Genomic DNA, 21,949 nt, shown 5'->3' with positions numbered 1-21,949 from the left:
GAATGGAAAAAGACTGAATCATGCTCTTGAACTTATTGCAAGATTTTCTAAGAAACTAATGGCATGAAGGAATGATTCTAATACCGAAATATCTTTATGATTAGTTCATCTATTGCTGTGCTGAGTTACCTAGTAATAAAATTTTTCATGAAAATTTTCAGTTCTTTATATGTTTTCTATAACATGTGTTAGAAGTCCATGATATATCTTCATGCTTTGAAGATGAATTGCTGTTCTAAGGAGTATTTAATTTTCCTTGAAGTATTTTGCACTGCCAAGAAATATGCCAAAGTCTGACCAGTTACAGCCACTGAGTTTGAATAAACCAACATCTATTTTCATCTAGTCACTCTCCTTCAGAAAGTGTGTGAAGAATAAGTGAAAGGATGTCTGATAGATTCCTCTTTTCTCTCAATAGAATTAAAGCATACCATTGTTCTATTTTAGTGTGATGCATGTTGGATTATTACTATATGACTTCAACTCAAACTTAAAATATTTATTGTTTTATACCACAGTGAGAGTGTATATAATGTGTCCTAAGGTTGTATTCCATGAAGAATACAGCTCCCTGAGCTTTTTTCTGTTTTAATAAACATACCACCAGCTATCACTATTGAGGGCTTATAGTATACAAAGCATCGTGCTTGAGAGCCTCTCATTTAATCCTCTTACTAACCCTGTGGCTTAGGAATTTTTGACCTTCAATACCAAGAGAAACTGAAATTAATCACATAGTTTCCCTATGATCATGTATTGAATGTCAGAATTCAAATTTAGCAGACTGGCACGGAGACACAACAGGGTAAGCCACCACCTACAAGGCAGATATCCCATATCAGAGAGCTGGTTTGAGTCCAGGGTGCTCCACTTCTATTCCAGGTCCCTGCTAATGTGCTTGGGAAAGCAATGTAAGATGTCTCAAATGTGTAGGTCCTGCCACTTGTATGGGAGACCCAAACAGGGTTCCTCATTTCTGGTCCCTGCGAGAGTGAACCAGTGGGTGGAAGATTCTGTCAGTCTTCCTGTGTCTCTGTCACTCTACCTTTCTTATGTGTAACTAAATCTTAAAATTCACTGGACCAGTGTGATATAGTGGGTAAAGCCACCCGCTTCAACACTGGTATCCCATATGGGTTCCAGTTCATGTCCTGTCTGATCCACTTCCAATCTGGCTCTTTGATAGTGGACTAGGAAAGTCAGCAGAAGCCAGCCCAAGTGTTTAGGCCCCTGAACCCATGTGGGAGACCTAGATGAAGCTCCTGGCTCCTGGCTTCAACCTGATCCAACCCTGGCTGTTGAAGCCATCTGGGTAGTGAAACAAGAGATGAAAGATCTTTCTCTCTCTCTCTTTCTCTCCCTCTCTCTCCTCATTCTCTCTCTCCCTCTCCCTCTCTCTTTCTCCCTTCTTTCTTCCCTTCCTCTCAGTATCTCCTGCTCTCAGTAACTCTGACTTTCAAATGAATAAGAAAATAAAAATTTTAAAAAAAATTCAAACTTTTATCTACCTGATCTTGGGATTTATGCTGTTTACTCCCATTCCATTCTGCCTGTTTATGCGTTGATAGTGTACTCCTGTTTTACCAAGCTGCAGAGCAGGTCATTCTTGAAGCAGAAAACAACTAGGAAGGAGGCTAACAAGCGGGCAATAGAGCACCCTTTGGAAGACCATTTGAGGCACAATAGAACCTTTATGCACCAGTGGCTGAACAAGCTAGAAGACTCCGAGGAGAGAGCTTAGGCATAATGGCTGCAATCAACAGAGTTGCCTAGTACATTTCACTCCCACAACTAAGCCTCCAGCTCATCCAGGAAATAAGTTCTTGTAGTAGATCCTCATATTGTTCCAACCATCATCTAGAGATATTAAGTAATATTCATTATCATCTTTCAGGTGTGTGTTGTGTGTACATTTTATTATAATAACAAGTATTTCCTTAGGTTACCACTTCGAACATTGTTATTGAGTGGGCCTAACTGAAATTATGTTTAGAAAATGTGTTGATATTGTAAGTTTACTCACACTCAGAAGTCTTCAAAAATACAGTACTAACAGATTTATGAAACTCTGAGCACCTGAAAACTTTGTCATTTATTCCAATGAGCACTTTAAATACACAATCTCATTTGAATTTCATAACAACCTAAGTGGAAAATTCTATTATTATCCCACTTTTCAGATAATAGAAACTGAGCCTAAGTTTCAAATAGTTAAATATAACCTATCTTGATTGTCTTGAAGAGATTAATATGGATAAAAATGTAAAATAGTACAGCCTACATCTATTATTGGTAACATATAAATTATCTATTCTAAAATGGGCTAAAGAAAGTTAGCAAAAGGCCATTTAGAATCTTGTTAAATCTCATTAGATGCTAAGATAAAACGAAAGACTTTAAAGGAGTTTCATGCTTGTAAAATGTGCTTCAGGCTACGCTCCAAGAATTAGGAGATACCTGTTTTCTCCACCTGGCATCATATTGATGTATTCTCTTGTTTTGTTAGTTTGTATGTTCAGGCTAGGAATGATATGTCATAATTAGAGTCATGGAAACTGGAGGTACATAACTGCAATGCAGTTCATGGAAAAACATTTCTGTATTATATTAGTCAGCAATTAAAACTTATGAATCAGTATTAATCCAATTAGTGTGTTTTTACTCTTTCATGAAAGGCAGATATTACAGTCACTAACTAATAGAGACATTCAAACATTTAAGAGTTATCATGCATACAGGCTGAATGGAAAATAATATGGTTGGTGAACTTCAGCATTTTTTTAAATGATCCCTTAATTACTACATTCAGCCACTAATAACTACATACAGAGCCGTAGCCTCTACTTGTCCTTTCATGGTGTTCCTTCCAATGTAAGTTAAATATGTGTCTTCGATCATTAAGTAAAAAGTTTGAAATTAACAAATTCATTTTGAATTTAAAGTGGAGGAAACTTCAGTTTGTAGCCTCTCAGAACTAGCAAGTCTTCTGATCGTTTGTCCTACAGACCTCAGGCAAATGCTTTGGTTATTGCTGGTGTGCAGTAGCCTTTGGGGCGAGGGAGAGTAGCAGGGAATCAATCCCCGCAATACTAATTCAGTAGAGTTATACAAGTTATACAGTAATTTTTTTTTTACAGTACAGTGGGGTTTATTCCCCTTTTTACAAAATTTTATTTGTAAATGTACAGCAGGCTCCAAGATAACACTTAACACTTCATTCTAACTACGAGTGGCATAAGATGTTTTTTTTTCTTTTTTTTTTAACTTTTATTTAATGAATATAAATTTCCAAAGTGCGGCTTATGGATTACAATGGCTTCCCCCCCATAACATCCCTCCCACCCACAACCCTCCCCTTTCCCACTCCCTCTCCCCTTCCATTCACATGAGGATTCATTTTCGATTCTCTTTATCTACAGAAGATCAGTTTAGCATACATTAAGTAAAGATTTCAACAGTTTGCTCCCACACAGAAACATAAAGTGAAAAATAATAGATGATTTTTTAAATGATGATGAAATCAGATCAGGAATTGAGATGTTTAGCTAGGAATGCAGTCAAGGGTGTCATCACTTCAGGTACAAGGAACAGCTTACTTTTTGCCAGATTTCTTAATTCCACCTGTGGCCAGGGGGCCCTTCCCTGCCACCTTCACTTTTAGCTCCTCGAGTTTCTTCTGCTACTCTTTCTGTTTGGGCTTGAAAGCTTTATCTTCCCCATCCATCTCCTTGGCCTGCTTCTTGGGCTGTTTCAGGGGCTTCTTCTTGCCACCTTCCCGGCCAGACATGGCACCTGCCGCCCCTTCCCCAGACCCTGCCACCAGAAACGGACTGTTTTCATGTTTTATTTTAAACATCTTTGCATTTACTTGTAAATATTGGTTTCTTTCCATTTTATAAAAGTAATACATGATTATCATAGAAAATTCCTGAAACAGAAAAGTGCAAAAAGGTAAACACTATTTTTCTTAAAATTCTACTTTTGATTTACAAAATAATGTACTTTTAAGAATTTCTCTAATATACACAGATATGTATTCTATATATATTAAGCTTCCTATTTTTATAATATAAAATTATATTTTATCAATTTATAGAATATTTAATTTTGAAATATTTAAAATCTGTAAAATTTTAAATAAATGGAATCAAATTTTAGTTTATCAAAGCAGCTTTTTAAAGGCTTTGCCAAATGAGATTTTTCTTGATCTAATTTGTTTCAGCAATTATGAAGGAGTTATCACAACTGGGCCTCTGAACCCAGATGCACTAAATACACCCAGCTGATTTTTTTTTACAAAAATGTAAGAACCTTTCAGCAGAAGAGTCTTTAACTGAAACAACTGAACATGAGACATATACGATGAAAAAACTATACATGGTATACGATGAAAAACTATACATGGATTTTAAAACTTTTATTACACCAAAGTAAACAAACTAATCTTTTAATTGCCATTCTTGATGAACACTTTCAAGCCCCCTCATATGAGGTAGAAAAGAGTATGTAACTTTTCACAACAGTGATACATGTAATAGCCCAAAGATGGAAACAATACAAATTAACTTCAGTGGATGAGTAGCTAAATAAAGGGTGATGCATCAATGACAATACTACTCAGGCAGTAAAAAGGAACACAGTATTGATATAGCAAAAACTTGGATTGATCTTGAAGGCATATGCTTACTAAAATGAGGCACTAGCAACAGTGGCATATTGTGCATAAGACTGCGAAATTGTAGTTTCAAAATGGAGGGATGAGACAAGAGATTGACACATGGGGAAATAGAGGACAGGTGTGACTCTCTAGGAGCAAGGTGAAGGAATTCCTTTATGGTGAAGGAATAGCTCTACATATTGATTGTTGTGGTGGTTATCAGAATCTGCATATGTGAAAAAAATTCCTTTGAATTATACACAGAAACATTTGTTAAAATTAAGTGCTTGCAAAAATGTCAACAGTAATTTTTCCTTGGATCATAGCTGATTTTATTATTTAGGTTTTGCTACTTTTTTATTTTTTTGGCTTGTTTACTGTTAGCATGTATTGTATGTGTCATTAAAAAATTCCCAAACGTTTGTAAGGATAAATTTTTCTCAAACTAGAGTAAGATTGCTTTTAAGAAGACCCTACAGCCATGGATGTACATAAATGTACAGGATGAGCACATTTTCCTGGCACATCAGTCTTACTGGAACATTTGGGGTAGCAAGTACCTGGGAGGAAGAATGGATATTTTCTGTAGTAGGATTTGAAATTCATATATATTTTTGACATGAAATGGATGATTACAATGAAAGGCTTTCCCTGAAGTGCATTCATTAGGACTATACTCCGAGCCCTCTGGGGGTTTCTAAGTATGGCTCCCTGAGTTCATTCTTAGATGACAAAGTGTAAGAAGCACTCCTTAGTCCAAATACACAGACAGTCTAACAATGTCTTTTTTTTTTTTTAAAAAAAAAAGAGTTAGTTATTTATTTGACAGGGAGAAACAGAGAGGGACAAAGGAGAGAGAGATCTTCGATCCCATTGATTCAATCTCAAAAAGGCCACAATGGCCAGGGCTTGGCCAGGACAAAGCCAGGAGCCAGAAGCTTCTTTTGGTTCTCCTGCATTGGATTAGGGGCCCAAGCACTTGGGCCATCTTTCACTGCTTTCCCAAGCTGTTAGCAGGGAGCTGGATTGGAAGAGGAGTGGCCAGAACATATATCAGCGCCCATATGGGATGCTGGCACTGCAGGGGGAGGCTTAACCTACTATGCACAGTGCTAGCCCTCCTCCCCCCAAACAGTGTCTTAAATGCTAGATTTCTTTTATCTATACCTGCCATTTGGTATGTGTTCATATTGTGGCACCAACTCTGCCTCCTATAAGTCAGTGTTAATTCTCTACCTCAGAGGAAATGGAGAGTGTAGATCAGAATTACCCTAACTAGAGGAGAAGGCTAAATAAAAATTATAGAAGTTGTGAAGCTCATTCCACCGACATGGATGAGAAGAATTATCTGTTTCTCAGATTTAACTTTCATTCCTGTCCTCTAACCCCCTGGCTTGATAAAGAATTCTGACTCAATCACATCCTGCTCTGTATTGGTGCACATACTCTGCCCAAAGCTCAGGAAGGTCCTCCTTTCATAGCTATCTAGAAACCTCAGGATTGCTTCAGGTGCTGGGGTGTTCCAAAGCCTATTGTAGGCATGACAATGGCAAGGCCAGCTCCCTGGATGCATAGCTGTCCATTCCCTTGTAGATGTCAAAGCATCGTGCTTTTATTAGCCAGATACAGGACAGTTCTCATTCAACATCAACACCCCTGACCTTGATTGATGCCAATTCTCTAAGAAGAACGTGTATTTAAAACCTAATACATACCAGGCACTGCTTTAAGTGCCTTATCACTATTAGTTCATCATTCCTCATAAAAAGTCTTTGTGGAAATCAATCCCATTCACAATAACTACAAAAACAATCAAATACCTTGGAATAAACTTTACCAAGGACGTTCAAGATCTCTACGATGAAAATTACAAAACCTTAAAGAAAGAAACAGAAGAGGATACCAAAAAATGGAAAAATCTTCCATGCTCATGGATTGGAAGAATCAATATCATCAAAATGTCCATTCTCCCAAAAGCAATTTATACATTCAATGCAATACCAATCAAGAGACCGAAGACCTTCTTCTCAGATCTAGAAAAAATGATGCTGAAATTCATATAGAGGCACAAGAGACCTCGAATAGCTAAAGCAATCTTATACAACAAAAACAAAGCCGGAGGCATCACAATACCAGATTTCAGGACATTCTACAGGGCAGTTGTAATCAAAACAGCATGGTACTGGTACAGAAACAGATGGATAGACCAATGGAACAGAATTGAAACACCAGAAATCAACCCAAACATCTACAGCCAACTTATATTTGATCAAGGATCTAAAACCAATCCCTGGAGTAAGGACAGTCTACTCAATAAATGGTGCTGGGAAAACTGGATTTCCATGTGCAGAAGCATGAAGCAAGACCCCTACAATTCACCTTACACAAAAATTCACTCAACATGGATTAAAGATTTAAATCTACGACCCGACACCATCAAATTATTAGGGAGCATTGGAGAAACCCTGCAAGATATGAGTACCGGCAAAGACTTCTTGGAAAAGACCCCAGAAGCACAGGCAGTCAAAACCAAAATTAACATTTGGGATTGCATCAGATTGAGAAGTTTCTCTACTTCAAAAGAAACAGACCAGTGAAGAGGCAACCGACAGAATGGGAAAAAATATTTGCAAACTATGCAACAGATAAAGGGTTGATAACCAGAATCTACAAAGAAATCATGAAACTCCACAACATCAAAACAAACAACCCGCTTAAGAGATGGGCCAAGGACCTCAATAGACATTTTTCAAAAGAGGAAATCCAAATGGCCAACAGACACATGAAAAAATGTTCAAGATCACTAGCAATCAGGGAAATGCAAATCAAAACCATAATGAGGTTCCACCGCCCCCCAGTGAGAATGGCTCAATTCAGAAATCTACCAACAATAGATGCTGGAGAGGATGTGGGGAAAAGGGGACACTAACCCACTGTTGGTGGGAATGCAAACTGGTTAAGCCACTATGGAAATCAGTCTGCAGATTCCTCAGAAACCTGAATATAACCCTACCATTCAACCCAGCCATCCCACTCCTTGGAATTTACCCAAAGGAAATGAAATTGGCAAACAAACAAGCTGTCTGCACCTTCATGTTTATTGCAGCTCAATTCACAATAGCTAAGACCTGGAACCAACCCAAATGCCCATCAACAGTAGACTGGATAAAACATTATGGGACATGTACTCTATAGAATACTATACAGCAGTCAAAAACAATGAAACCCGGTCATTTGCAACAAAATGGAGGAATTTGGAAAACATCATGCTGAGTGAATTGAGCCAGTCCCAAAGGGACAAATATCATATGTTCTCCCTGATCGGCGAAAACTAACTGAGCACCAAAGGGGAAACCTGTTGATGTGAAATGGACACTATGAGAAACAGTGACTTGAGCAGCCCTTGTCCTGACTGTTGAAATACAATGTAATACTTTCTCCCTTTTATTATTTTTTTGTTCTAGTACTATTGGTTGAACTCTGTAATTAACACACAATTATTCTTAGGTGTTTAAATTTTAACTAAAAGTGATCCCTGTTAAATATAAGAATGGGAATAAGAGAGGGAGGAGATGTACAATTTGGGACATGCTCAATCAGACTTGCCCCAAATGGAAGAGTTAGAAACATACCAGGGGATTCCAATTCAATCCCATCAAGGTGGCATGTACCAATGCCATCTCACTAGTCAAAGTGATCAGTATCAGTTCACAATGGACCATAATGATAGGATTAAGAGTTCAAGGGATCACATAAACCAGACTAGTGTCTGCTAATACTAACTGATAGAATTAAAAAGGAGAGAGCAATCCAACATGTGAAGTGGGATACCAGCAGACTCATAGAATGGCAGATGTCCTAAACAGCACTCTGGCCTCAGAATCAGCCCTAAAGCCATTCCAATCTGGCTGAAGAGCCCATGAGAGTATTTTAGGCATGGAAAGCCAAGACACTCTGGGAAAACAAACAAACAAACAAACAAAAAAACCACCTAAATGAAAGATCTTTGCTAGTAAGATCCCAGCAGAAAGAACGGGCCATCAAAGAAGGAGGTACCTTTCTCTGAAGGGAGGAGAGAACTTCCACTTTGACTATGACCCTGTCGGAATAAGATCGAAGTCGGCGGACTCAAAAGGCTTCCATAGCCTTGGCAACTCATGACTAGAGCCTAGGGAGATTACTGACGCCATAAACAAGAGTGTCAATTGTTAAGTCAACAACAGGAGTCACTGCGTACTTACTCCTGATGTGGGATCTGTCCTTAATGTGTTTTCCAATGTGAAGTAATGCTATAACTAGTACTGAAACAGTATTTTACACTTTGTGTTTCTGTGTGGGTGCAAACTGATGAAATCTTTACTTAATATATACTGAATCGATCTTCTGTAGATAAAGATAATTGAAAATGAATCTTGATGTGAATAGAATGGGAGAGGTAGTGGGAGATGGGAGGGGTTCGAGTGGGAGGGAAATTATGGGGAGGAAAGCCAATGTAATCCATAAACTGTACTTTGGAAATCTACATTTTCTAAATAAAAAAAAAGAAAAAAAAGAAGGAGAAAGTAGATAAGTTTTTCATAAATACCAATATATATGACTGAACATACGTGAATACAGATATATATAAAAAAAAAAAGTCTTTGTGGCAGTTACCATTCTTACCTCTTTTACCAGATGAGAAAGAAAGCACAAAGTTCAGGTATACGATTTTAGGGGCCAGCACCATGGCTCACTTGGTTAATCCTCCGCCTGCAGTGCCAGCATCCCATATGGGTGCTGGGTTCTTGTCCCGGTTGCTCCTCTTCCAGTCCAGCTCTCTGCTATGGCCCGGGGAAGGTAGTGGAGGGTGGCCCAAGTGCTTGGGCCCCTGCACCAGCGTGGGAGGACAGGAAGAAGCATCTGTCTCCTGGCTTCAGATAGGCGCAGCTCCAGCTGTAGCAGCCATTTGGGGAGTGATCCAATGGAAAGAAGACCTTTCTCTTTGTATCTCTCTCTCACTGTCTAACTCTATCTGTCAAATAAATAAATAAATAAATACTCATATCTTACTGAACTACCCTCCTACGTTGTGGATATTATTTTGCAGTTAAACCCTTTAACTATTTCTTGATTGAAAAACACACTAAATAGTGGTTCTTTTATATTTGTATCATAACTTACTTCTTCATTTCTCCATTAAAAGAAATAGGACTATAAGATATGCAAATGTTTGTTCACTCGTGTTACCGTTTTTGCTTCTGTGTCATCTTCTCCTAATAAGATTGAAAGCTCTCAGGAAATCCTCTTTCTTGTACTCTTTTACATTTGTTATAGTACTTAACATATTTAGTGTGGCCACAGCATCTACCAGGACAGCTATTCCACACCCAGACAGTGCTTTGGGGAAAAGCTACCTTTGCAAAGAAGCAAGTCCTGCAGCACAAGGGGAAGCCTATAATCTTCAAATCTGAAATATAAATCAGCATTAAATTCTTGATGGTTTTCCTAATGTTACTGTGCCCCAGTATTATGGTTCTGTTTCTTTTATGAAGCAGTAAGGTGTCAAAATATATATAATATCATTTGTAAGCAATATTTTCATTTCCTTTGCACTTTTCAAGAAGATATAATGCTAGGTTTAGTGCCCTGAGAGGATGTCTGCTTCTGTACCCTTTTTAAATCATTTGGAGCAAGGATGATATCCTTTTAGGATGTCTTACGTAAGATCACTGTGGATTTAAAAAACTATGCATAAATCAAAGGATGTGGTAAGGCCCTGACATGATTATGTTTTGAAAGATCATTAACAATATCCTTAGTGTATATCACAGCCTTAATATGCACACTTGAGAATTGACTGGTTTTCAGTTTAGTTTAATTTTCTGAATAGTAATGTACATTTTTTTCATTTGATGTATTTTGAAAGTGAAGAGTGGGTTAGCCCTGGAATGTAGAAGAAGAAGAATAAAATGTCTTTTATCAGTTCCATCAAGTTAGCATTGTGGTTTGACTTTGCCCCACAGTTGTCATAAACATCTTGTTCTTTTATATTTCAATGTACTTTAGCCTCCCACCTAGATTAACCTTATACAAATCTGTCCTTTAAAAGTCTGATGTGTCCTTATGGAATTGCTATTTGGCCCAGATTACCCCTACTCTCCAAGGTCTCTTTCTTTGAAAGCTATGTAACAGCTGCTGTCATTTTCTATGGAATCAAGGGTTCTTCCTGTTTAATCACCTGTGTTCCAAAATATAAGTATTTGCCTTCTTGTGTTAAAGCACAAAGACTTGGACATGGTGTTTGCCTAACTTAATCGCTCTTCTTTTTATATGACTCATGACTTGTTAGAAAGCTTTTTTGTAGTGTTTCCTGTGGATGTGTCTCCACTTTGCACTGACTGATTTTTGAAGAGACCAGCTGGATTCTGATCAGTAAAGCTGCTCAAATTAAAGTTAAGTGCTTCTGAATCATAACACATACATTTTCCTGTTCAAACAGCTAGCTTTAAACTTCCAGGGGTGAGGACATGTACCAGATCTCCATTTTCTCTTTCTGATTACATTTAATGATTAAATTGCAGAACAAGAAAACAGCTCTAGAGATTATTGACTCTGCCCTGCCTCCCCATCCCCAGGCCAATAGAGCCTTACCTCTCATTCCTATGGACTTTTCCTGGGCTAGAGTCTTACAGGTTTCCCTTAGGAACCTACTTGGGGATTGGAATAGTTCTCTAGGCATGAGTCAATTGCTTTTGCCTAAACAGGGCTTTGCTTCAATTGAAATCCATTCATTTCCTTTTGTTTTATTCTATTTTGACTGGAAAACAGATTTTTACTCTAATTCATCTCTTACTTAAGGTTGGATATTGCTAAACCTTTTCCCAGGCTCTTTCCTTTCAGCATTTATTTTTTATTCCATTTCAACAGGGCTAACTTCTAGAGTAGATAACACCCCGTGGTAAGATAATTTGGGAAGTTTTCTTGTAAGAAGTTTCCATCACAGAAGAAGTGTTTCTTATACAGTCCTTTTCATTCAATTGGTGAATTGGCATGGATATTCCTTTGGAGACTTCCGTAGAACCTTGCGTGGAGTCTCATGTCTAGACCTGCTACTTAAGGTAATTTATGAGCAGGTTTTTTAAAGTCTATGTCCCTTCCTTCTCATTTACACAACAAAGATCCTCTGACTCATTACCTTCAAAGGAAATTATTCGTATTTGGAAGTGCTTTGAAAATTGTCAAGCATAAGGGATTTTTAGTGAGGAAAGGAAGCCAAACAGTGATGGAGGAATCTATCCAGCTGCTGGTATGAGCTTAAACCAGTGTCTGGAAGGTACAAAAGTCAGCAAATTTCAGGGCAGGGTCAGCCTTGTGTGAGGTCAGCCATTCACATGAGACACAGCATTTATGAAAGAACTTAAAAGACAAAACAGTATAGCATTTTTTGAGGAAAATATAAAGAAAAAAAATTGTTTCGTTATCTTTCATTTTAACCCTGTGCGTCCCAAATTAGCCTTCTGTGGAACCCTGTTCCAGGAGGTATTAGTGTATGTATCACTCAAAAAACAGTGTTGTTAGGCTGGCACTGTGGCGTAGCCAATAAAACTGCATCCTGCATTAGAGCACTGATTTGTATCCTGGCTGCTCCACTTCCCATCCAGCTCCATGATAATGCTCCTGGGAAAACAGTGGAGGATGCAAAAGTGCTTGGGCCCTTGAACCCATGTTGGGAGACCCAAAGGAAGCTCCTGGATCCTGGCTTTGGCCCAGCCCATCTCCAGTGGTTGCAGCCATTTGGAGAGTAAAGAAGCAGATGGAAGATGGATCTCTCTCTCTCCTCCTCCTCCCCCTCCTCTCTCAGTAACTCTGCCTTTCAAATAAATGAATAAATCTTTAAAAATAATATTCTGGTCAAATTCTGAATAGAATGCAGTTTTCTAAGTTAATATTCTCATTTTGCAAGCTCTAAAAAGGCTTACAAATATAATCTGTTTAGTCTTACTTAACCTTACCACTTCTCCCTTTTGTCTCAGTGTCTTCAAACCTTTCTAAAACTATAAATACTGACACTGACTAACCTTTCTAAAAACTAAAGAAAGGCAATTTGTCAATATTTTGGCTGTGAAGCCTGTATTATTCCAATATCAAGTAAGTACTGGGTTATTATGTCATTTATATTATGGGAAGCTCATTTTTAAGATTTATTTTATTTGCCTTCATGCCAATCTAATAGAATTTCAATATTTAAATCATATTTTTATGATTCTATGAAACTATCACTTCTTATGTGTCCTGACATTTTAAGAAATATTTTATCAGCAGTAAAAGTCTACATTTTTCATACAACAACAGCGTTAGGATTATTTTATCACCCCCCCAAAAAAAAACCTCCCTATCATCATAGTAATATGCTTGGATTATATTTCAGAGGCAATCAATTAATCAATAATAATTAACAGATATTACTTTGTTCAGGTTCTGTGTTTTTATAATATTATAGAGCTGATAGCAAAATGTTGCTGTAAAGTCTTGAGTGCTTAAACATGTATAACAGGGGACTTCTAGTTTTTTTCCAAAAAAAACTATGTGCAGCAGTCTGAAATACTTACCATCATTTTTGATGGTAAGTTTTTGATAAAATTTAGGAAGGCTTCTATAAACTGACTAAAAGTTTATGAATTTATTGTGTATAAATTATGTTTTAGAATATATATACATTGTAGAATGAGTAAATTGAGCCAATATATGCATTGCCTCACAACATTGTCATTTTTTTTAAAGATTTATTTATTTGAAAGTCAGAGTTACATAGAGAGAGGAGAGGCAGAGAGAGAGAGAGAAATAGAGAGAGAGAGAGAGAGAGAGGTCTTCCATCCGATGGTTCACTCCCCAATTGGCCGCAGTGGCTGGAACTGCGAAGATCTGAAGCCAGGAACCAGTTGCAGCTGCAACGGCTGAAGCCGGGCTGATCTGAAGCCAGGAGCCAGGAATTTCTTCCAGGTCTCCCACGTGGGTGCAGGAGCCCAAGGACTTAAGCCATCTTCTGCTTTCCCAGGTCAGAGCAGAGAGCTGGATCTGAAGAGGAGCAGCCGGGTCAGTCTCGAACTGATGCCCATATATGGGATGCTGGCACTTCAGGCGGCAGCTTTACCTGCTACGCCACAGCGTCAGCCCCCAACATTGTCATTTTTGTGGTGAGGACTCTTGAAATCTACTCTCTGAGCATTTTGCAGGATTGCAATGTACTGGGATTCTTCTTGCTTCATATTTGGCGTTGCTCTCCCTATACGAGCTTTCAGATACACATGTTCGCAGGGTCAGGAAGCTTGAAAGGAGGTCTGGGACCCTGCTGCGGAGCAAGTATGCTATATATTCACACAACTCACTCTCTCTTCCTCCTGCCTTCTCCATTTCCATTCTTTCATGAGTCATGGTGCATTGCTCATTAATTATAGTGTCCACTTACTGACGATTGACAAGTGATTTCTGCATCAACATCACAACTTTGTAAAAACAGCTGTCAGAACATATTATCAGAACAAGCTAAAAATTAACCATTGGTTTTATTGCCATACAAAAGCCATATCTAATATGAGCATAGACGTATGACAAGAATGACAGAAGCAAATGTATTTTTTTCTGCTATTTTTGCGAAAGAATTCTGGAAGAAAATTTGCAAGATTGAGTGCAAAGGGAATTGTGGCCTGTAGTAATTAAACTCGGAAGCAAATAAACCTCCACACTTCCCCTGAGAGACAGGTGCTGTGGACTGTGCTTGACATAGATAAAAATGAGTGAGACTTTCTATCTTACCTCACACAATCAGCTTAAAAAAGCAGTCCTGCTTCCCTCAGTCTGGGAGAATCATATTGCCAGTGGGTCCTGAGTTGCTGCTTCTCTTTCTTTTTTTTTTTTGTCCCAAAGATTTTCTTGCTATAGGTGAGAATGATGGCACTAGGGCTATCATATAACCTTTGGGCTGCTATAACAAAATACCCTAGTTTGGTAATTTATAAATAATAGGAGTTCAGAGCTGGTGCTGTGGCTCAGTGGGTTAAACCCCCTGGCCTGAAGCTCTGGCATCCCATATGGGTGCCGGTTCTAGTCCCAGCTACTCCACTTCCAATCCAGCTCTCTGCTATGGCTTGGGAAAGCAGCAGAAAATGGTCCAAATCCTTGGGCCCCTGCACTGGCATGGGAGACCCATAAGAAGCTCCTGGCTTCGGATCGGTGCAGTTCAGTTGTTGCAGCCAAGTGGGGAGTGAACCATCGGATGGAAGACCTCTCTCTCTCTATGCCTCTCCTCTCTGTGTAACTCTATCAAATAAATAAATAAATAAATAAGGCAAAAACTAAACTCTATCTTAAAAAATATATAAATAAATGATAAGAGTTTTAGAGGCTGCTAAGTCCAAGCATAAGGCACCAGCAGAATCAGTGTCTGTTCATCATAGACTGACTCCTCACATGGGTGAGGCACCAGTCCAACTCAGGAGTCTGTAGCCCTCATAACCTAATCATCCCAAAGGTTCCTATTCTTAATACCATCACATTGGTCTTGGGAAGGACACAAACATTCAGACTATAGTGAGGTTGTTGGATGTAAAGAGTTGAATGTGGGCCCTGGCCTTCCTCTAGCACTTTTCTCAGTGACTCCATCTGTGTGCCTAGTTCTAAACCATCAATCACTCTGGCAAGGTTACCAAACGTGTCACCTATTGTGCCAGTTTTCTTGTGACTATGATGTTCATGAATATTGAAAATTCCTATATTTGTGTCACAGAGACTGCGACTTAAGATCAGAAAAATACTGTTTATGTAGTTAGTCAACCTGTTACTAAAAAGTAGTTCTCAGGATAGACATTTAGCCTAGTGGTCAAGTCCCCATTTAAGGTGCTTGCATCCAAGATTGGAGTACTTGGGTTCAATACCTGTCTCCATTTGTGTGTGTGTGTGTGTGTGTGTTTCCCTCTCTACTTTCCTGCTCACACAGACCCATAGAGGCAATGTTGATGGCTCAAATGATTGGTTTTCTGCCACCCACAAGGGAGACCTGTATTGAGTTCTCACCTGTTGACTTTGGCCTTGGCTCAGCCCTAATCATTGCTGGCATTTAGGGAGTGAACCAGATTGGAGGCTCTCTCTCTCTCAACCCCTCTCAAAAAAAAATTACAAATAATTCTTGTATATGTGTTACAGCACTGTGCTATATTCACAGGATAAAAAATAAAAATGAAAAAATAGTAAATAATTCAAGTATGATCCATGATGTCATGGAACACTGTAATGGAGGAAACAGGCAATAATAAGGTGAACAGTAAAAGAAGTAATTACTAATTCTGGTTTTTAGAAAACTATATAAGAACCAAACATAATTCCAAGAGGTAGAATAGTGAATTTTATAGAGAGGGATGTAAGAGAAAATGGGATTTAAGTGAAAACTTGGGGTAGGTAGAAGAACAATGTTAAAGACTCTAAGAAAGACATTAGTAGACACTAAAACTGAATGGTTTATTTGCAACATTATAAAAATAGTTTGTATGTGTATTATCAAAGAAAATCTGTACTGGACATATTTAAACAGGCCAAGATAACTTTATTCCAGATCATTTTAGTAGGAGAGAAAGATTGAACTCAACTCTATTGGAAAAAAAAAAAAAAAAGATAGGAGGGCTTTTAAGCCTTAGGGTAAACTGTTGGAAAAGTACCTGGAGGGTGTCAACTGGGATCTCATTCAATATAGATTAGAACATCTGTGTTTCCTAATGGACAGTTATTGAAGTTAGGCTCCAACCTTTCCACAGAGATAAGGAGATAGGAGTGCTAACTTTATGATTATTATTTTTCAAAGAGAAAGCTTCTAGATCCTTAAGAAAAACTTTCAAGAGTTGTATAACTGACAAGAGATTGCTGAAAGATTTACACCTCAAAGGAGCAGAGAAAAATTGCAAAAGCAAATTTTCTAACATAGTTGCTCTAAGAAAGGAAGTCAGGGCCTATATTCAGGAAGAAACCTGTCACAGTTTTATCAAGCTAAGAGGAAACTAAGACTGTGTTAGTCAATGGCAAAGAGAGGGGATGGAAAAGGAAGAGAGGTTGAGAGAGGGTGTGTGAGAGAGGATTTAAGGAGAGTATTGTGAGAAAGGCTTTTGAGAGAGGAGAGACCTGTGAAATTCAATTTGCCACTGTATAGTCATCCTTGGTACTGATTGCTCTACCTGACTCTGTCATTATTAAAAAGCCGGTACTGAAACTTGACTTGATGAAAGTTTTATGTGGTGAAGCTTGTAAAATTTTGGAGAAGTATGGGGATTTATTAATAAAAGCGATGGATAATAGCTAGTGCAAAAGTAGGGATGGGAGGGTAGGGGCTGTTGCTGTGGCATAGTAGGTGAAGCCTCAGCCTACAGTGCTGGCATCCCTTATGGGCATTGGTTCATGTCCCAGCTGCTCCTCTTCCAACCCAGCTCCCTGCTTATGGCCTGGGAAAGCAGTGGAATGTGGTCCAAGTTTTTAGGCCCTTGCACCCACATGGGAGACCTGGAAGAATTTCCTGGCTCCTGGCTCCTGGCTCCTGGCTTCAGATGTGCTCAGCTCCAGGCATTGCGGCCAATTGGGAAGTGAACTGGTGTATGGAAGACCTTTCTCTTGATCTCTCCCTCTCTTTGTCTGGAGCTCCGCCTCTCAGCTAAATAAATCTTAAAAAAAAAAAAAAAAGGGATTGGGAATTGGAAAACTAGTAATAGACAAAGACTCATGTAATCAATGGGCTTTGGGTCCTAATCTTTGCTTCAAGGTTAATCCCCTTTCTGTCTGTAATTACTAACCCGACTGATTCCAAATTTTGGTTTTAGACAAATATTTTTCCCAGTATAACACACCAGTGCTTTTGTTTATAAATTCTTATTACTTTCTGTAAGAATTTACAAAACAAAGGAAGATCTGTAGAAAATTTGCATTGTTCATTCTTCTGGCTTGTTTCCTTAAACCTACCTTCCTGCTTTCTTCACCTGTTTATATTTTGGTGGTAGCTTTTATTATATGTGCTGCCCAAGTGAGCACTGGTGGTAGCTTTTTTAAAATTTTGTAATAATACCATGCATTATTTCTATCAGCCTCTTTGCAAATTTTGGATCTGATTGTTCCTTCTCATTCTCTATTCTGATGCATGGTACTGTTATCCTTCTGCTTTTTAAAGGAGATAATGGTGATTAATTGTGATTGGTTCCCATCCTATGCCCATTGTCTTGCCAGTGCTCTCTGAAAGCACATTTACTTTGATGCTATGCTCTTGAGCTACTTACAGCTTATTTCAAATCTACTTTGGATCTTTTAGGCTTGCTTCTTATGTTCTTTTATCAAAGTAAATATAGTTATATCAAAAGACATGGAATTTGGGGTTGATGCTATGGCACAGCGGGTTAATGTCCTGGCCTGAAACGCTGGCATCCCATATGGGTGCCAGTTCGAGTCCTGGCTGTTCCACTTCCAATCCAGCTCTCTGCTATGGCCTGGGAAAGGATATTTTAGGAATTTGGGAGGATTGATGAACATCTGTTTTCAAAAGCTCATCACTTAGCAATATATATATATGTGTGAACAGAGATTTCCCTCATATGCAACCAAAACCAAAACATGCTTCAAAATGCGTTTGTCATGACAACCTGCTAACTTTCCCTAATTGGAACCATATCATTGAACATATGAAATGAGCAATTGGTTATTGTTCTACATATGATTTATTTTGAGAGAGAAAAAAGTTTTTACTGCTAAAATATTGGAAAATAAATATTTTTTCCAGGTACTCACCTCTAAGTCACACAACTATGATAGCGAAACATAGTTCAAGATCCTCACTTTGGATTCAGAATTATGGCATATAAGAATTTCCAGCATGCAAATTCATTAACTTTTATTAAATTCAGTATCCTCATTTATAAAATAAATATAATAATGCCTATTATGTAGGGTTTTTAAAAGATATATTTATCTATTTATTTGGAAGGCAGAGGTACAGAAAGAGAGGAGAAGAAATAGAGAAATTTAATCTGTTAGTTCAGTCTCTAAATGACCACAACAGCCAAGGCTGGGCCAGATCAAACCAGAAGCCAGGAATTCATTCAAGGTATCCCATATTCATGGCAGGGAATCAAAAACTTGGGTTTTCATTGAATCAGAAGTGGAGCAGCTGACTCGAACTGGCACTCCAGTATAAGATGCTGGCATTGCAAGCTGAAGTTTAACCTGCTGTGCCACGATGCCAGCCCCTATGTAGGGTTATGCTGAAAATTATTTATCCAATAGATACAAGGGTACTTCAAAAAGTTCTTGGAAAATGGAATTAAAAGGTATTTATTTTGGTGCAAAAAAGTATATATATCTTACTATGTTCAGGAATTATTGAGTATGCAAAGAGCTTAACTACTTTATTAGAATCTTATGTGTTAGCAGGGGGAGAAATGCAATAAAGACAGTAATATGTAAAGTCACTGGTTATGTTTAGTTTGGATAGTTAGGAAAGACCTCTCTGAAGAGGTGGCATTTGAGCTAATGTCTACCTTATAAGGATTCATTCATGACAAATAAAGAAAGATAAACATTCCAAGCAATGAAAGTGTTCATGAAGAGGCCCAAGACCAGGATGAGCCTGGTAGATCTAAAGAAGAATAAAAAGCCCAGTGTGTCTCAGGCTCAGTGTGTATAAAGGAGGACATTACAAGACAAGATTGGAGAGGAGCTTTAGTCAACTGAGTAAGAAATTGTAATTATTCTATGCACCAAGATACAGTATTGAAATGATGGTAATTAATTTTATTTTTAAAAACAAAGCTCATTGGTGAGTGTCTGACAGATCATGCAACAGGTTTAAATCATTAGGGTTTTGTCTATGTGGCATTACATTCCCTGTCCTAACATCTATTGGAGTTCCTTTTGCAAGATTATCTCTTGATTGCCGTATGTAGTTGGGTGGATCCCTATCTTCCTCAACCCAGGACTTAAGCTAAGATATCTAAGCATATGATTTCAATCTGCAATTCAAATGTGAAACAAATTGCAAGTGTTTGATGACAATTTATATTGAATGCATTGGTACCAAAGTTTCTATTTCCTGGCTCTATTCATAGTTGTTCTCTGTCTTAAGATCTTCTTCTTCATCCTTCTCTTTGATTTGATAAGTTTCAAATGTATTTCCAGTACATTCTCTTTTCAACTGCCCACAACCAATGAGACTTCACAAATACAGCACATAAATTACATGGAACATGGTTATAACTATTATGATTAGCAGTAGAGGTGAACTAGAATCCAGACTTTCTTTCAGTCTTCATCAAAATCTTCCATGTGTTTTTTGTAGTTTTTTACCTGGCTAAAAGCAGTTTTCTCTGCATTTAACTTGTTGAACTTTTTGAATAGAATTATTTCTGAAGCCTCTTATGATAATATGTTTACCAAATGTTTCACTTCACAAGTAGGACTCTGACTTCTTGATTCTTAAATTTCAGCAGATAATTTGTTTGGACACTTTCTCAGGATAGTTATGAACAAACATGAAAGAGTTTGTGTTCAATTCTGTGAAGCATTTCTTTCATCAGAGTGAATGTTTTTGAGCGGTAGAGGGTGTGAATGAATGCAAACGCAGGATTTGTTAATTCTTGAATTTTTTTTTAAGTAACATAAATTAAAGCAACCTTTACTCATTTATCCTAAGAAATGTGATTAAATGAGCTATCACTTTATACCATGAGTTGACAACTGCAAAGCAAATTGTGTTCAATTATTGATGTTGTCAATCAACCCATACTATAATTCTGTACTGTAAGAATCTGTTACTTGAAACTAACTTAAAGTTATTCTTGAGTTTCAATCTCCTGCCATGTTGAAAGGGGCTTTTAACATCAAGAAAGAAACAGAAGGGGAACAGATGTGTGAGAGTTGGCAGGTAAACAAAACCCTAGTTTCAGTCTGAATTCAGAGTCCTCTATTGAATTGCATCTTTGAGAAGGGACCTTTTGAAGCTAACGAAGCTGCAATTCATACAGACAGTGGTCAGGCTCTCCTCATTAAGCTATGAAACACAGTACTGCCTCTGCCTTTTTCATTTTCATGTCCTCTGCCAACAATTACCTTCCCTATTCCATCTCTTAGAGACAGTGAAAAAGCCAACACTGAGAGGTATTGGGTTGTTTGACCAATTCACAAGTAAATCAAATGTTGAATAATCTTATTCCTCCAGGGTCTAGGAGCAGCACACACATCTGGAAAAGTAAATGTAGCTACTAAAATTGTCACTAATTATGTGTGCTAACTGCAGCACCATTCATATTTGAGTGCTAACACAGGTGTCTCATTAATGCTTAAATACTGGAATGGACAAAAAACAATTATCATTTCCCTTATATGTGTAAGAACATTCAGTTTTGTGTATTAGACTGGAGCTTGGAGACCTGAATATTACTTCTGGCATTCATACTGATGAGCTATGTGACCTCAAGTCAAATCACTTCTCTCACTGGCTACTTCTTTAAAATGATGGAGATGGACCATGTGATCTTTGAAGCTGATAACTATGTTTCCAATGAAAATCTGCAACAACTGACATGTGGTGGAATTATTCCATATGAAAAGTCCATTTTGCCCTCTCAAGTATATGATATTGCTAGAGTTGCACAGAAGCAATGGAACAGAATCTCTGAAATCAGGAGTCTCAGAAAATTAGGGAGGGGGTGGGAGTTTGTCACAGAGGATAAGAAGCCATTTGAGATGTCTATTCCACCTATCAAAGTGCCTCAGTTTGAGTCATGGCTCTTCCTGCTTCCGTCTTCCTGCTGATACATATGTTGGGAGGCATGAGGTGATGACAAGTATTTGGGTCCCTGACATCCAGCTTCTGCTTCACCGTGACCTACCCCACACTGTTGCAGGAATTTGGGGAATAAATCAGTGTATAGGAGAGCTCTTTCTGTCTGTGTATGTTTCTGTGTGTTTGCCTTTCAAATGAATAAATATATTTTTGAAAGAAATGAGGTATATTCTTACAATATAGATGAGATTTCCTTCTAGTTCTAAAATTCTAGCTTGTTGAAATTCAGGGTTACACTGTGAAACACTAGTATGCTTTTATTTATTTATTTTCTTTTTAAAAACATTTTATTAAAATAAAGTGTACATTCCAAGAAATAAGTGTACAAATGAGTGAAGTTTTTGTCATCTGATGACCCTCATAACCAACACGTCTTCTCTCCTTTTCTTTTGACTTTGAATCTGGTTTATTGCAGTAAAATTGACAGAAAAATTCATTCTTTTGAGAGTTCA

The 21,949-nt window shown here is 38.0% G+C and overlaps 1 protein-coding gene and 1 pseudogene across 8 annotated transcripts in view; one reads left to right on the top strand and one right to left on the bottom strand.

Annotated features, from left to right (window-relative positions):
• Positions 1-21,949, top strand: part of LINGO2 (leucine rich repeat and Ig domain containing 2) — a 1,403,193-nt gene that overhangs the window by 985,780 nt on the left and 395,464 nt on the right. The window lies entirely within an intron of this gene.
• On the bottom strand, positions 3,535-3,814 carry LOC127493548 (translation machinery-associated protein 7-like; annotated as a pseudogene).

This window comes from Oryctolagus cuniculus, chromosome 1, assembly GCF_964237555.1.
Source record: "Oryctolagus cuniculus chromosome 1, mOryCun1.1, whole genome shotgun sequence".
NCBI lineage: Eukaryota > Metazoa > Chordata > Mammalia > Lagomorpha > Leporidae > Oryctolagus > Oryctolagus cuniculus.
The sequence above is the reverse complement of the archived record's forward strand: the minus strand, read 5'-3'. Positions and strand labels throughout refer to the sequence as shown.